We start from the raw sequence: 15,098 nt of genomic DNA, 5'->3' as shown, positions 1-15,098 counted from the left end.
GGTAAATACCATTCAATTCAGCGTGTTGTAACAATCCATTCTGTTGTATCTCTATGATCTTTTTTATCAGGGGTCCAAAAAATGTCTCACGAAACCTAATGCAAGCCTATCCATATACGTGAGAACAAAAGATGTTTACAAAGTTCTTACAGATAGATTAACACGGGAAATCTGAACACAAACCATTACCACACAGGAATTTGGATTGGTCAATGTGCTTCAGACGTTTCCAACCAGTAGTGTGTGGATTGCGATGTCTAATCAGCTGACTTCTGACAACAGTCCCCCTGAAGGAATGCAACAACATTGCTGTTTGACATTTCCAGGTTTGTTCTAACGATTAGGTATATAATTAAAAATTCCTCGGATACTTATTCAAATAGATTTTCTCCTTCCTCATCCAGATTTTCTTCCAAGATTCTGTATTTTTTCACACTATTTTTCCTGATGTTCCCAAAAAAAAAAACAACTTGATTCTTAACGGCATTTTTCCAAACTTTTTTTTTTTTTTTTTCATAGTGATTACGGCGGTAGCACACTGTGCTTATGTTCTAACACCGCACCCTTTCCCTACGTTTGCTTCTATGAGCCTCTATTTTTGTTTCAACACACAGAAGTACGTAGGCATATCGTGGCCCAAGTCGACACTGTTTTGGCCTGCGTTGAACAAAAATAGTTTTAATAAAAGTTTCCCCTTTTTTTCTTTTTGTCAATTGTTTTTTTTTTTGTAGTATGGTCCATGTATTTAGTTAGGTTCTTGTCAATTTGTCGGTTATTCGAAGTAGATCTCCAAGGTAATAGTCAATAAGTCATTCTGGTCTTTAGGCAGCTTTAGTCTTTGCTTTATTGAAGTGTAGTTTTATTGGAAATATGCTGAATGTAGTTATTAAAAAGAGACGTCTGGAACTGTGTCCTGCTAGTTGTTTCGTCATGCACATACGTCATGTCTTAATAATGCCTAGGAGATTAACAAAAACACGTGTGTTCGGTCGGATGTCCATTGCGTAGAAAGTCAAGGAAAATAAGTTTCTTTATTGTCAGTTGTTATGTAAGCCTCGCTTGAAGCACTTTCCGTGAGAACCCTGTCATCTGTACACCAACTAATCCGTATCTTCGTACACAGCTAAATACTGTACTGTCAACCGGCGAAAAGCCTACGGTTAAATATTAAAGAATGAATAATAATGCTGTTTAGCGCATTGTTTCCTATCGCCACTATTTTAGTCTAGTCCCAACTGCAAGCTTTTTTCCAATCTTATGGTCAATTGTCTTCTAGATACTTCTAGATAGATTCATCGAATCAGTCGAACCCGTATGTTAAAATATAGTCGATTCTGTGCCAAATTGTTTTCTTGACTTCTACTTCTCTGTGTTCATCTCTTGTGTCCTTAAATTGTCATCGGTGAAAAACCCACAGAAACATGTAACTGAACTCCTGATATTTTTCTTTTGGTGTCATAGCACCATCTAAGAGATAAACAAAAATACGCTAAGTTGGTCAGTTGATTGTAATAAAACAAAAATTGCTTGTCAACTATTATGTATTCATCCCCCTACAAATACTATGAAAAATATTAAAATTTGTTCTGTCCTATCGGTCCTACCTCGATAAACCATGTCATTTTCTCATGCGTGGCCTAGAAATGTCAACCTAATCATACAAAAGTAACGTTGTTCAGTTAATAAAAAGCAGTCAGCTTTTGTCCAAAATGTCACGTCGAACGCATTGATGTCAACAATGCGTTTAAGTGTTCGCACGTTAGCTTCGAATCTATCAGCACAATTAAGTGCTGCAAATCTCCTTCCCACTATTAATTCGTCGGTTGATTTTAATTGCATTATTTAAAGAAAATATGACCAACTAACATTGTAAAAAATCGAAAAAGCGACTATGACATTAATAAATTTTTAATCAAAATCAACCGAGAAACGTGAGAAATAGAGCCCAAACAACATTTTGAAGTCAGCTGGCTGTTAAAGGTTCCAAAACCTGTCACAAATCCTATAATACTTTTATTAGGATTTGTAACGATCATCAAAACCTTCTCAAATCCAACCGACTTGGAACTATTGCTTGGGAATAGACTCTACTGAGCCCTGGCGGTTCCTCCGTGTTTATCGAGCATGTCTGATGCATATGATCAGCCATACTCCATCTGCAGCAGCCGGTTCATGATGAACCGTTGGAGGCGCATTAAAGTGTTAAAAAGGTGATATGTTTCACTAAAGAACACTACATTACAATAATCAAAATGAAACTCCTTCACTTTAATACCGTCAACCCCTGCGAACTTGGCCAGGGAACTTGATTCTTAACGGCATTTTTCCAAACTTTGATTAATAACTTTTTTACGTATCAATAAAAAAAAGCTGGAATTTCGACCAATCATATATTAAAACTCCATTAGTAAAATTTTGAGCGATATTGAATTTCCTGAAAAATCTGATTTTTTAATGAATATAAAACTTCAAACAAAACTTATGAAAGCCTTAGATATAAGCTGTAACAGAACAAAAAATTAAAAAGTTTCATAAAGTACATGTTGATTTATAATGTTTTAAAGAATGTTTCAAAAATTTTACAAGTTTTACTAAAAGTTCTATAACTTTCAGAAAACTTATTCGATTTCGCTCAAAATGTAACCAATGGAGGTTTAATATATTTTTTCTGATTGGTCAAAATTTTAGCGTTTTTGATAGACGTATAAAAAAATTATGAATATTTGAATGAAAAATTATTTTGATGGAAAAATGGCTGTACGGACAATTGTTTGATACACTGTATTTCTCATAGATTTCATCACGTGGTTTAATATTAATGGTAAGTTTCCAGTTCCCAAGTAGAGCGCTCAAGTAAAATTCCTCCTTATTCCGTAAGTAATTTTGACATTTGTTTAACCGCCAGCATTTTTACGAAACGATGCTGTAAGAAGGATGTGAAGAAAGGGACACTGCATACGGCGGTTGCTAGATAAATTGTTCGTTGTTCGTGTGGCGTTTCGTGACCTTGTTGTTTACGATTTGGACTTAGAGAAATTTTGTTCGTTTCCTCAGGAAGTGTGATTGAAATTTAAATTTAATTTTTGCGCGCGTATGGGGAAAATCCAGATAGTGAGATTTCAACGCCACGGTGTCAAAATCTCGATTATTATCGAACTTTCATGTACCTCGGATTTTTCTTCGGAAATTGTTAGTATTTGGGCTATATACTCATAATCGGAAGAAGAGAAAATATTTTATCGGTGAAAATTTTCCCATACACGTTTTTTGCATAAGATCAGTATTTAATTAATTTTAGTATGGAAAATAGCCAAAAACTTAGATAAAACAAAATTTCCCGATGTAATATTTTAAAACTTTCCAATTATAAAGTGTGTGTGTGTGTGTGTGTGTGTGTATACAATTCAACTCCCACTGTCCGGCAGTGGTATTATGGAAGAAAGATGTCTGCAGTTGTCTGTGCGATTTTTACTGAATGTCACATTAAAAACTGAAATCATCTTTAGCCCGGGAGTTGAAAGGTGATAGCTCTGTTGGGATCCAGTGACCCGTTTCAGAATGCCTGGTTACTCACGTCCATTCCGAGGTCACTTTCACTTACAACAAGCCCCGCATGTGTACATTACCGTTATCAAATGGATAATGATATTGCAAACACACTTCCCGCTTCGAAGATAGTCTTCGAAGCTGGCGCGTATTTAGTTCAATTTGTTGTAGTAAATTGTAATTAGAACAATCTCACCAGAAACCATCCAAGGTAGCGCTGCCATCACTATGGAAACTTCTTTACAACGCGGTCACGGCGTCACGCTTACTCCTTGCCTCGCCGCCGTCGCGTACGCAGTTTGTCATCATTGGAACAAACTGCGCTTCATCATTCACAATTCACAAAATTATGCACATGAACCTACACTGTGATTTTCTAACCACTCGCGAAGCACTGATGGTGCGGCATATTAGCCAAAGACGAGAAAAGAGCGTGAAAAACTGGAGCAAATCAAAGCCACACTTTATAATCGAAAAATTACCGGATGATGTCTTAAAACGCGGAGTTAACTACAAATTTTCACACTCGATACGAAGTTTGCCACCATTTGCGAGCCACGAGCGGTGGGCAGCGACATTCAATCACGCAGAAAACTTTACTTACATCAACGTCGGATGGCGTAGCACTAGCAGACGCTCCATCACCGCGGAACTAAGATTGAACACAATTCTTCACATTTCTTCTCATAATCAATGAATCAAAACTACACAGAACAAACACTCTCACCCGCGGAAGTACCATCCGGATGGCGTAGCACCGGTCAAACCGTCGGCGGAATCGCAAAAAAAAAAAACTAACAAACGCGAACAAAACGTGGCGAGCAGCTCAGAAAACGTCTGCCCGCGGCAAAGCCTACTGCGCTTCTCGTCAAAACTTTCCAATTATAAAGTATAGCCAAAATGCCCAAAATGCTGACTTTCTGTGAAGAAAGATCCGAGGTACATGGAAGTTCGATAACACTAGTTTACAGCATTTTTGAACTCGGTAAGCTGATGATTGTTTTTGGTGTGGAATCATGCGCTGAGTTCGAAAACGCGAAGGAAAAAAATTACAGTAGAGCGGAAATTTTTTCGACTTTCCATACAGGGTTGATGATTTGAAATCGATTTTTGTTCTATTTTTAAGCAAAGTCGCTCACATCACACATCTCATTCTCCGTAATCAATGATCCGATTGAGCTGATTTTTTTACTGTAACTCGCCTACATATGATATGTCAAATAAACGTTGAGAAAGAATTTTTAAATTATTTTTTTCTTATTGATAAAAATACATTTCTTCATATAATTTTGGAATTTTTGCTAAAATTTAAGGAGATCGTCCCTAAAACTCGCCAATATCTTGAATTTCATCAATCTGACGCAAAACCTGTATTCAGTTTATCGAGAGGTATTATATTCAGCTTTTAATTTATGGAAAAAGATTTCAAATTGATCGAACAAAACGCAAGATATTTGAATTTTATTAAATTCCATATTTTAAAAAGTTGTAAAGCTCGATATTGAGCTAAAACTTAAAAACTGTTCTACTTTAAATTTTTTGGAGCACGGTTTCGAAATCTGTGCTAAATTATGCTTCAAAAATTTTGGTCGTTGACAGAAGTTCACAACTTTCGTTTTATTTTGTAAACTAGTGTAATAATCGAAATTTTGACACCGTGCAACGGAGTTCCAAGGGAAATGCTAATGAGAGACGCTGGGATTCTGAGGGAACTTTTAATGGGTGTGTGAAGAATTAGCCTAAGTTAAAATTCACAAATAAAAAGAAATTAAAAAAAAAAACTTTTAATGGTATTACAGCGAGAACTATGGTTGGATACTAATTATAAATTCTGCAATATTGGAGTTCGGACTACGGTATGAGGAATTCGGCTGGGACTCTGACGGTTACCTTGTGGAGTTTTAGATGAAATACGAGGTAGGACAAAGATTCACGGGGAATTTAATGAAGATCTACGAAAGATTCTTTGTGATGAATCTTTTGGCATTCCGTACGATGGTTTTTCTTTGGGGTTTCACAGAAAGTCCTCTTGAAATTCTTCCAGATGTTCCGCCGAAAAATCCACCAGAAGTTCGCAGGGGATTCTTATAAAATGTCTCTGAGATTTTCATTAGAAGTTCTACAAAAAATCCCTCCGTGAGTTCCTTCTAATTCAGGATTTATTTATTTTGTTTTTTATTTTTTTTTATTTTGGGATCTTCTAGGAGTTCCTTCAGGGTTTTCTCCAGAGGTGTTTTCTAAGATTCTACCAGGAGTTTTTTCGAACTATTCTACAATAATTTCATCCGGGATTTCTTAAGTATTTTTTATCCGGAGTTCACTCAGATATTTATTCGGAGATTGCCGCAGGAATTCCTTCCGGGATCATTTCAGGAGTTCCTTCCAGGATTTCTATAGGAATTCATTCTTAGATTCGTTCTGGAGTTCTTTCAGTGATTTTTCCAGGATTTCTTTCTAAGATACACCTTTTTAAGTTCCACCAGGTTTTCTCTGGACGTTTCTCATGTGAATCCTCAAAGAATTCCTTTTGTAATTCCTCTAACTTCTTCCGGGATTCCTCCAGGAACTCCTTCTAGGTTTCCTCTAGTAGTTAATTTATGGGTTCCTCTCATAGCTTCTTCTGGCATTTCTCCTGGATTTTCTTCTAAGATTACACCAGGGGTGGCATCAGAGACCTCTCCAGAAATTTTACCCGGGGTATCTTCCGGGAATTTTTCAAAAGTTTTTTCCGGAATTTCTTCAGAACTTCCAGACTCCTGGAAAATAAGTCAAGGTTCTTCCAGGAGTTCCTTTTAATTCGATCTAGCCGTAATAAAGTTATAGCCGTATGTGGCACAAAGTAACAATAAGCAAAAATGTTTTTTTTTTTGTATCGTGACATTCACACAGTTATAACTTGAAAAGTTTTCAAGCAATTTGGCTAAGAACAGTTTTTATAATGGTTTTACAGTTTCAAATGCTAATTAAAATCGGAACAGTCATGACAGTTGTATAAACAAAATAGTACACACGGAATAAAATGGTTAAAATGTACCTAAAATATGCCTTGAAGCGATTTGAGTTTTGAATACTAGAAAAACGTATTGAACCGATTTTAAGATTTTTTTACCAGTTTATTGATACTCTGTTAAGAACTTCTAGTCAAAGTTTCAGACGTCTTGACGAGTTACATCAAAATTATAGCCTTTACAATTTTTAAAACGGATGAAAAAATTTGCTAAAATCTTATTTTATGATATTACCAATATCTGCGCCAATACCAAACTGAATTTGTTGTCATTGTTATGGTATTAGCTACACGTTATTTATTATTCCTGATCAAAAAAATATTTGATTTTGTGAACGCAATCAAAAGCTATACATTATTTTCTGTGTCCAAATTTCATCGAATACAGTCTTTACTTCTCATGGTTCTAGTGCACCATAGAACATTTTATTCAACAAACGAAATGAAATGATTATGATGCAACAGTTTTAGAATCATTGTCTCCTCATCAGCTAAACTCAAATGCTATTTACTTTTTTCAATAGTCGAACTATTTATAAACAATTCAGTTTTGGGGTGTCTTTATAAATTTTTAAACTACGTAACGGCAAATTATTCAACCTCAAGAAATTCAATCTCGTGTTCAGATGCAGCCATGCTGAGGGACGACGGAGCATACATTATAGAGCGACACGGCTAAATACTAATGCACACTGTGAACGCGCAGGCGCGAAAGAAGAAACACAAAGAAAGAGAAATGTCCCTTTTACTCACGGAATAATACATCGACATATTATTCCGCACGGAAAATCAACAACATGACTGACAGCATCGCATGACAGTGCCATCTGTTGGCAAATCTTTCTGGCTGCAAATTACTTATCAACTGCGAACGCTTAAGTAATTTTGATTGCAAAAGTTTTACGTGACCATTACTTGTCCTATCTTTTTACACAGTACTTACCAGGTGGAAACTAGCCATAAGAATGGGATATGGGGTCACATGAAGGACCGTGACAACCTTTTCATGGCCTCCCTGTTACATAGATAACCATGAGATCAAAAGACGACTACTTACGACGAGTGGAGATAGCGGCTCGGAGGGGGGACTTAAAGCATGGAGGAAGATAACGACAACAACAACATCAACGGCGAAAGTTTGGTGAACCCGTTCGCAAGAAGCGGTCTGGCGAGGTCGCCGACAGAAGAAAACCAGCAGAAGCAACAACAGCAGCGGGAATAAGAGCTGCACGAGCAGCAGAAGCGAGAGCGAGAGCTGTGCGATCAACAGCTGCCCGACCATGAACCAAGCGAGAAACAGCAGCAGCGGCAGCTGCGAAGCGCATGGAATTTACTGAAGGCTCCGAGAGTTTGTCGACAAGAGCCATAACGTGCACAAGGACATTAAGGACCTCGAGGCAAGAATCCAAGGAAGCCTTGGGTCAGCCAGCAAAGACTGGAGAAGATTGATGCCGAGAGCGGAAGCCGCAGAAACCGAGTTGGTGGCGACTAAGAATGCCCTGGCGGCAGCGGTACTGCAGCAGACGAAAACCGGTACAGCTCCCGGTAGAGGTACCAAGGCGAAGGGAAAGTCATTGGGGCGAACGAAGCGATTACTGGCGGAAATGGCGACACCCCCTGGCGCAAGGTCCGGAACAGGAAGGACAGAAACAGGAAGGATAGCGTCAAAACGCAAAAACCTATCAGGAGGGGGAAGAAAGGGGAAGCGGTCATCGCGAAAAGCAGCGAAGATAGTACGCCGAAGTCTTGCGGGCCATGAGAACAGATCCACAACTCAAGGAGTTTGGTGCTGACGTCCAGAAGATCAGACGAACCCAGGCGGGAGATATGATCTTTGAATTGAAAAAAAAGACTAAAAACAGAAGCTGAGCATACAAAGAGCTAACGGAGAGAGTAATGGGTGAAAAGGTTCATGTGAAAGCCATGTGCGCCGAAGCGACGATCCAATGCAATGATTTGGACGAGGTCACCACAGAGGAAGAAGTGAGACTTGTCATGAGGGAGCAATGCTATTTGGAAGGTTTGGACATGACAGTACGCTTGAGAAGGGGACCATTTGGAACGCAGGCAGCTTCGATAAAGCTCCCAGTAGACGCAGCCAACAGCGATGACAATCAGAAAAATCAAAGTTGGTTGTTCAGTATGCTCACTGAGATTCTCCCAGCGACCGGAAGGGTGCTACAGGTGTCTAGAATACGGCCAACTAGGGCGGAACTGCGAAGGAATATACAGAAGTAAGCTTTGCAGGTGGTGCGGTCAGGAAGGTCACAAGGCACAAGACTGCAACAACGAGCAAAGATGTATGTTTTGTGTCGACAAAAGTCGCAACAGACACGTGACGGGAGGCCCTAGATGCCCGGCCTTCAAGCAGGCAACCCCCTCGATGGACAGTAGAACAGTTCAACCAGATGCTAGATGAGCTAACCGATACACTAGCCAACCGGAGACCGGTCGTAATCGGTGGCTTCAACGCCTGGGCCGTTGAGGGGGGCAGCCGCTTCACCAACCCAAGAGGGCGTGCTCTGCTAGAAGCACTAGCAAAGCTCGACGTAGACTTGGCTAACGAAGGAAGCATCAGCACGTACCGAAGGGATGGTCGAGAATCGATTATCGACGTCACCTTCTGTAGCCCCGTGCTCGCGGGAAACATGAACTGGAGGGTTTGCGACGGATACACTCACAGCGACCACCAGGAGGTTCGGTTTAGGATTGGAGTACGGTCATGGAGCACACAGACGGACAGGAAGGCAACCTCGCGACCGAATGTGGAAGACGAAGCAGTTCAACAAGGAGCTCTTCATCGAAACTCTCAGAAAAGAAGATCCGGGATCGGAGCTGAAGCAGCGTTGGTACGAGCATGCGACACAACCATGCCAAGGAAGATCGAGCCGAGCCACAGACGTCGTCCTGCATACTGGTGGAATGAAGCGATTCACGACCTCCGTAAAAAATGCCTCAAAGCCAGGAGACGAATGCAGAGAACCAGAACCGACGAGGAAAGAGAAGCGCGAAGAGTAGTGATGCGAGTCGCGAAAGCTGCTTTGAAGGAGGAGATCAAGCGGAGCAAGAAAACGAGCCTTATGGAGTTGTGCCGTGATGCGAATGCAAACCCGTAGGGAGACGCATATAGAGTGGCGATGGCCAAAATCAGTGGCCCAGCGGTGCCCCCTGAAACATGTCCAAAGAAGCTGAAAGTGATCGTCGAGGGGTTGTTCCCTCAACACGAGCCTACGATTTGGTCGCCGACACCATACGGTCATGCAGGAGAGGAGAGAGTGCGGCCCAGAAGATGAAGGTGAAGAAGGCGCACGGCCCGGATGGTATTCCCAACATAGCTCTGGGAATCGAGGCCAACCCAGACATGTTCCGGACATCTCTGCAGATCTGTTTGGACGAGGGACGTTTTCCGTCTCAGAGGAGGAGACAAAAACTGGTACTGCTACCTAAACCAGGCAAGCCTCCTGGTGAACCAGGTTCGCTCCGGCCGATATGCTTGCTGGATACGCTCGGAAAGCTACTGGGAAGCCATCGCAGCAGCGCTGCACGAGATAATGGTTCCTGACTGCCTCTGTAGGATTCTCAGCGACTACTTTGACAACCGGACCCTGTGCTACCATACAAGTGCAGGTCAGAAGAACTTTACGATAAGTGCGGGCGTTCCACAGGGGTCTATCCTTGGTCCGACGTTGTGGAACGCAATGTACAACGGGGTACTGACACTGGAGCTACCGGCAGGCGTCAAAATCGTTGGATTTGCGAACGACATCACGTTGGTGGTAGTTGGCGAGTCTTTAGAAGCAGTGGAGATACTTGCTACGGAGGCGGTAGACGCTGTTGAGTACTGGATGCAGGGGAAGAAACTATCTATAGCCCACCAGAAAACGGAGCTGGTGCTGATCAGTAACTGCAAGGTGGTGCAGAAGGCTGCCATCACAGTCGGGGAACATGCCATAGTCTCTAAGCGGGAGTTAAAGCATCTCGGCGTAATGATCGACGACAGGCTAAATTTCAACAGCCACGTGGCGAATCTTCGATTATGCATGCGGGAAAGCAACAAAGGCGATCACGGCATTGGCGAGGATCATGCCGAATAACTCAGCAATCAGCAGTAGCAAGAGGCGGTTACTAGCTAGCGTGTCTACATCGATTTTAAGGTACGCTGGTCCAGCTTGGGCGACCGCAACGAAAACGAAGAGAACTCGCGTCCAACTCTGTAGAACGTACAGACTGATGGCCATGCGAGTGGCGATCGCCTATCGCACGATATCATCGGATGTGGTGTGTGTGATTGCCGGGATGGTTCCAGTCGCCTTCGTTCTAGAAGAGGACAAAGAGTGCTACGAGGCCAGGGACACAAGAGGAGCTCGGAAGGCAGCGCGGGTCGCCACTATAGCGTAGTGGCAACACGAGTGGAATACCACAGCGAAGGGAAGGTGGACCCACAGCACCGCCTTATTTCAAATTTGGCAGAATGGGTGAACAGAGCTCATGGGAAAGTCAATTTCCATTTGACGCAGTTCTTGTCAGGTAATGGCTGCTTCAAGAAATACCTGAACCGGCTCGGACACGCAAGGTCGCCGTTCTGCCCTGAGTGCGGAGGTGTTGAGGAATTGCCGGAACACGTTGTTTTCGAGTGTCCACGTTGCAATGTGGAGCGCAGCGAGATGACAGCAATCTGTGGTTCTGGTATCTGGGATTCCTCCAGGAATACCTCTGGCATTCCTCCAGGAATACCTCTGGAATTCCTCCAGGAATACCTCTGGGATTCCTCCAGGAATCTGTTGAAAATTCCACTGGCGATTTCTCCAAGAATTCCTCTGGTAATTCCTTCAGGAATTCCTCTGGAGATTCCTCCAGGAATTCTTCTGGGGATACCTCCAGAAATTCCTCTGAGGATTTTTCCAGGAATTCATCTACGGGTTCCTCGAGGAATTCCTCTGGGGACTCCTCCAGGAATTCCTCTAGGATCCCTGTAAGAATCCATCTGGGAATTCCTCTGGGATTCTTCCAGGAATTCCTCCGGGGATACCTCTAAGAATTCCTCCGGAGATTCCTCCAGGAATTCCTCCGGAGATTCCTCCAGGAATTTCTTTGAGCATTCTATTACGATTTCCTTTTGGGATTCCTCCAGAAATCCTCTGATGCTTCATCCAAAAATTAGTCCGGAGATTCTTCGATGAATTCATCTAGAGTTTGCTCCAGGAATTAATCTGGAGATTTCTCCTGGTATTCCTCTGGGGAGTTCTGCAGCAATTTCTCTGGAGATATCTCTAGAAATTTCTCTAGGGACATGTTCAGAAATCCCTCTAGGAATTCCTCCAGGAATTAGTGTAGGAAATCCCTTAGGATTCATCTAGGAATTCTTCTGAGATTTCTCTTAGAATTCCTCTGGGGACTTCTGCAGCAATACTTCTTTGCATTCCTGCAGGAATTCTCAGAGGAATCCCTTGAGGGGGGATTTCAGCATCATATTCTCTGCACATTCCTCCCGGATTGAATTCTGGGATTCCACCAGAAATTATCCTGAGGAGACCTCCGAGAATTCCTCTGGGGATTCCGTCAGGAATTACTCCAGGGATTCCTCTAAGAATTCTTCTGCGAAATCCTCTGGGTATTCCTTCAGGAATTCTTATAAGGATTCCTCAAGGAATTCATCTGAGAATTACTTTGGGAATTCCTCTAGGCACTTCTCCCCCTGGGTTCCTCTAGAGAATTCTTCTGGGGATTCCTCCAGGAATTCATCTGGGTTTTATCCAGGAATTCCTCTGGGATTTATCCAGGGAATCCTCTGGGATTCCTCCAGAAATTCTTCTGGGATTCCTCCAGGAACTTCTCCAGCAATTCTATCAAGAATTCCTTTGGGATTTCTCTAGGGTTTTTTTCTGGGAATCATCTAAGAATTCTTCTGGGGATTGCTCCAGAAATTGATCTGGATTCCTCCATGAGTTCCTTCGGGATTCCTCATGGAATTCCACTTTGGATTCTTCTAAGAATTCCTTTAGAGACTTCCCTAAAATTCTAGGTGTCCTACAGATTTTTTTCTGAGAATTCCTCCAGAAATTATCCTGGTATTCCTCTGGGAAGATTTCTTGGAATTTCTCTGGGGATATCTCTAGAAACTTCTCTGCTATTTTCCTTGGAATTTCTCTGGTATTCCTACAGTAATTCCCTCTGGGATTCCTCCAGAAATTTCTCTGGGATTCCTTCAGGAATTCCTCTGGTAGTCTTCCAGGAACTCCCCTGGTATTCCTCCAGAAATGCCTCTGGTATTTCACTTCAATTTCTTGAGGTTTGCTAACGTAACAACCTCGACAATTCCTCCAGGAATACCTCTGAGATTCCTCCAGGAATACCTCTGGGATTCCTCCAGGAATACCTCTGGGATCATAGGCGCCAACTTAGGGGGGCAAGCATGGTTTTGCCCCCCCAATATTTGACGATTTTTCGATTTTCCCATACAAAAAATTAGAAAAACCAGGCTTTGCCCCCCCAATAATTTGACCAAGTTGGCGCGTCTGTCTGGGATTCCTCCAGGAATACCTCTGGGATTCCTCCAGGAATACCTCTGGGATTCCTCCAGGAATACCTCTGGGATTCCTCCAGGAATACCTCCGGGATTCCTCCAGGAATACCTCTGGGATTCCTTCAGGAAAACCTCTGGGATTCCTCCAGGAAAACCTCTGGGATTCCTCCAGGAATACCACTGGGATTCCTCCAGGAATACCTCTGGGATTCCTCCAAGAATACTTCTGGGATTCCTCCAGGAATACCTCTGTGATTCCTCCAGGAATACCACTGGGATTCCTCCAGGAATACCACTGGGATTCCTCCAGGAATACCACTGGGATTCCTCCAGGAATACCACTGGGATTCCTCCAGGAATACCACTGGGATTCCTCCAGGAATACCACTGGGATTCCTCCAGGAATACCTCTGGGATTCCTCCAGGAATACCTCTGGGATTCCTCCAGGAATACCTCTGGGATTCCTCCAGGAATACCTCTGGGATTCCTCCAGGAATACCTCTGGGATTCCTCCAGGAATACCTCTGGGATTCCTCCAGGAATACCTGTGGGATTCCTCCAGGAATACCTGTGGGATTCCTCCAGGAATACCTGTGGGATTCCTCCAGGAATACCTGTGGGATTCCTCCAGGAATACCTGTGGGATTCCTCCAGGAATACCTGTGTGATTCCTCCAGGAATTCCTCCGGGGATTCCTTCAAGAATTCCTCCGGGGATTCCTCCAGGAATTCCTCCGGGGATTCCTTCAGGAATTTCTCCGGGATTCCTCCAGGAATTCCTCCGGGGAATTCTCCAGGAATTCCTCCGGGGAATTCTCCAGGAATTCCTGCAGGAATTCCTCCGGGCATTCCTCCAGGAATTCCTCCGGGCATTCCTCCAGGAATTCCTCCGGGCATTCCTCCAGGAATTCCTCCGGGCATTCCTACAGGAATACTTCTAGGGATTCCTTCAAGAATTCCTCTGAGAATTCATCCATGAAATACTCTGGGATTCCTGCCGAAATTCTTCTGGGGATTCCTCCATGAATTCCTCTAGGGATTCCTCCAGGATACATTATACTCCATATAGACCGCTCCAAGCATTGGCAACCTCTGCTGCCATCCAGCCATCCCTATCGCGGCAGCCACCGCTTACCTTTTTTGGGGGCCTTATAGAGCGAAAGCATTTCGGGGCGACGGCCCGGATGATTATTGTTAGCGACAAACCATCATCACTGGGGCAGCCCTGTGTTCTTTTGCATAAAATTTGCATACGTTTTGTTTTATTTTTATATTTCTATACGGCTACTGGCTGTTGCTGTATTGTTGTTGCTGTATGTTACCTCTCCAGTATGGTTTGCTAATCATGTGCTTTTTTCGGTTTTTATTGCAGGCCCTGGCCGCTGCTGAGTGGATGTAGAGATACGGTGGTTTAGTTTTGTTTCGACGGTGCTTGCTCGTTGTGGTCCGGATTTGGTGTGTGCTCTCTGCTCGGATTGCGGAGTGACAGTGAAGCGTATCGACACGACAACCGAAAGAGGGGGAGGGAACTCCGCACACACGTGTGTGAGGTGGAAGAAGAAAGTACCGCGGGGGGTGGCGACGGAAGAAAGGTGTACAAAAGCGAGAAGAAGATGATAAAAGATTCGAAAATGTAAAAATAAATGTGATAAATTCGACGTGTGATCTCCCTAACAAGAAAACGTGAGCTGGAGCCACATAGAAGAGGAGAGCGAGAGATAGTGAAAGAGAATCGTGTCGAGCACTCCGGTGTAAAAAGGGGCAGTGCTGGACATACACAGCCAGCAAGCCAGGGAATTAATTCACCCTCGTCGTAGTAGATTGTGCCGTGGTGTGGCGGCGGCGACGGTGGCTTACGGAGTACTAGCCCGACACAACAGCAGCAGCAACGGTCGCTGACGGTGTTTTGTGGTCTTTGACACACAAAGAAGAAAACAAGAATTCCACCGCATATGAAACAGTCGTCGACCGTCGAAACTGGTGGCACACAAGGTGCTGCTCCACCGTGAGTTGTCAGTTGAG

At 43.2% G+C, this 15,098-nt stretch overlaps 1 protein-coding gene across 1 annotated transcript in view; it reads left to right on the top strand.

Annotated features, from left to right (window-relative positions):
• The window catches only part of LOC109416910 (SH3 domain-containing protein 21), a 328,588-nt gene that overhangs the window by 243,474 nt on the left and 70,016 nt on the right, over positions 1-15,098 (top strand). Inside the window, exon 2 of the mRNA XM_062846712.1 lies at positions 14,449-15,097. The gene's annotated coding sequence lies outside the window, so the exon portion shown is untranslated. The remainder of the gene's footprint in view (positions 1-14,448; position 15,098) is intronic.

This window comes from Aedes albopictus, chromosome 1 (assembly GCF_035046485.1).
Source record: "Aedes albopictus strain Foshan chromosome 1, AalbF5, whole genome shotgun sequence".
NCBI lineage: Eukaryota > Metazoa > Arthropoda > Insecta > Diptera > Culicidae > Aedes > Aedes albopictus.
The sequence above is the reverse complement of the archived record's forward strand: the minus strand, read 5'-3'. Positions and strand labels throughout refer to the sequence as shown.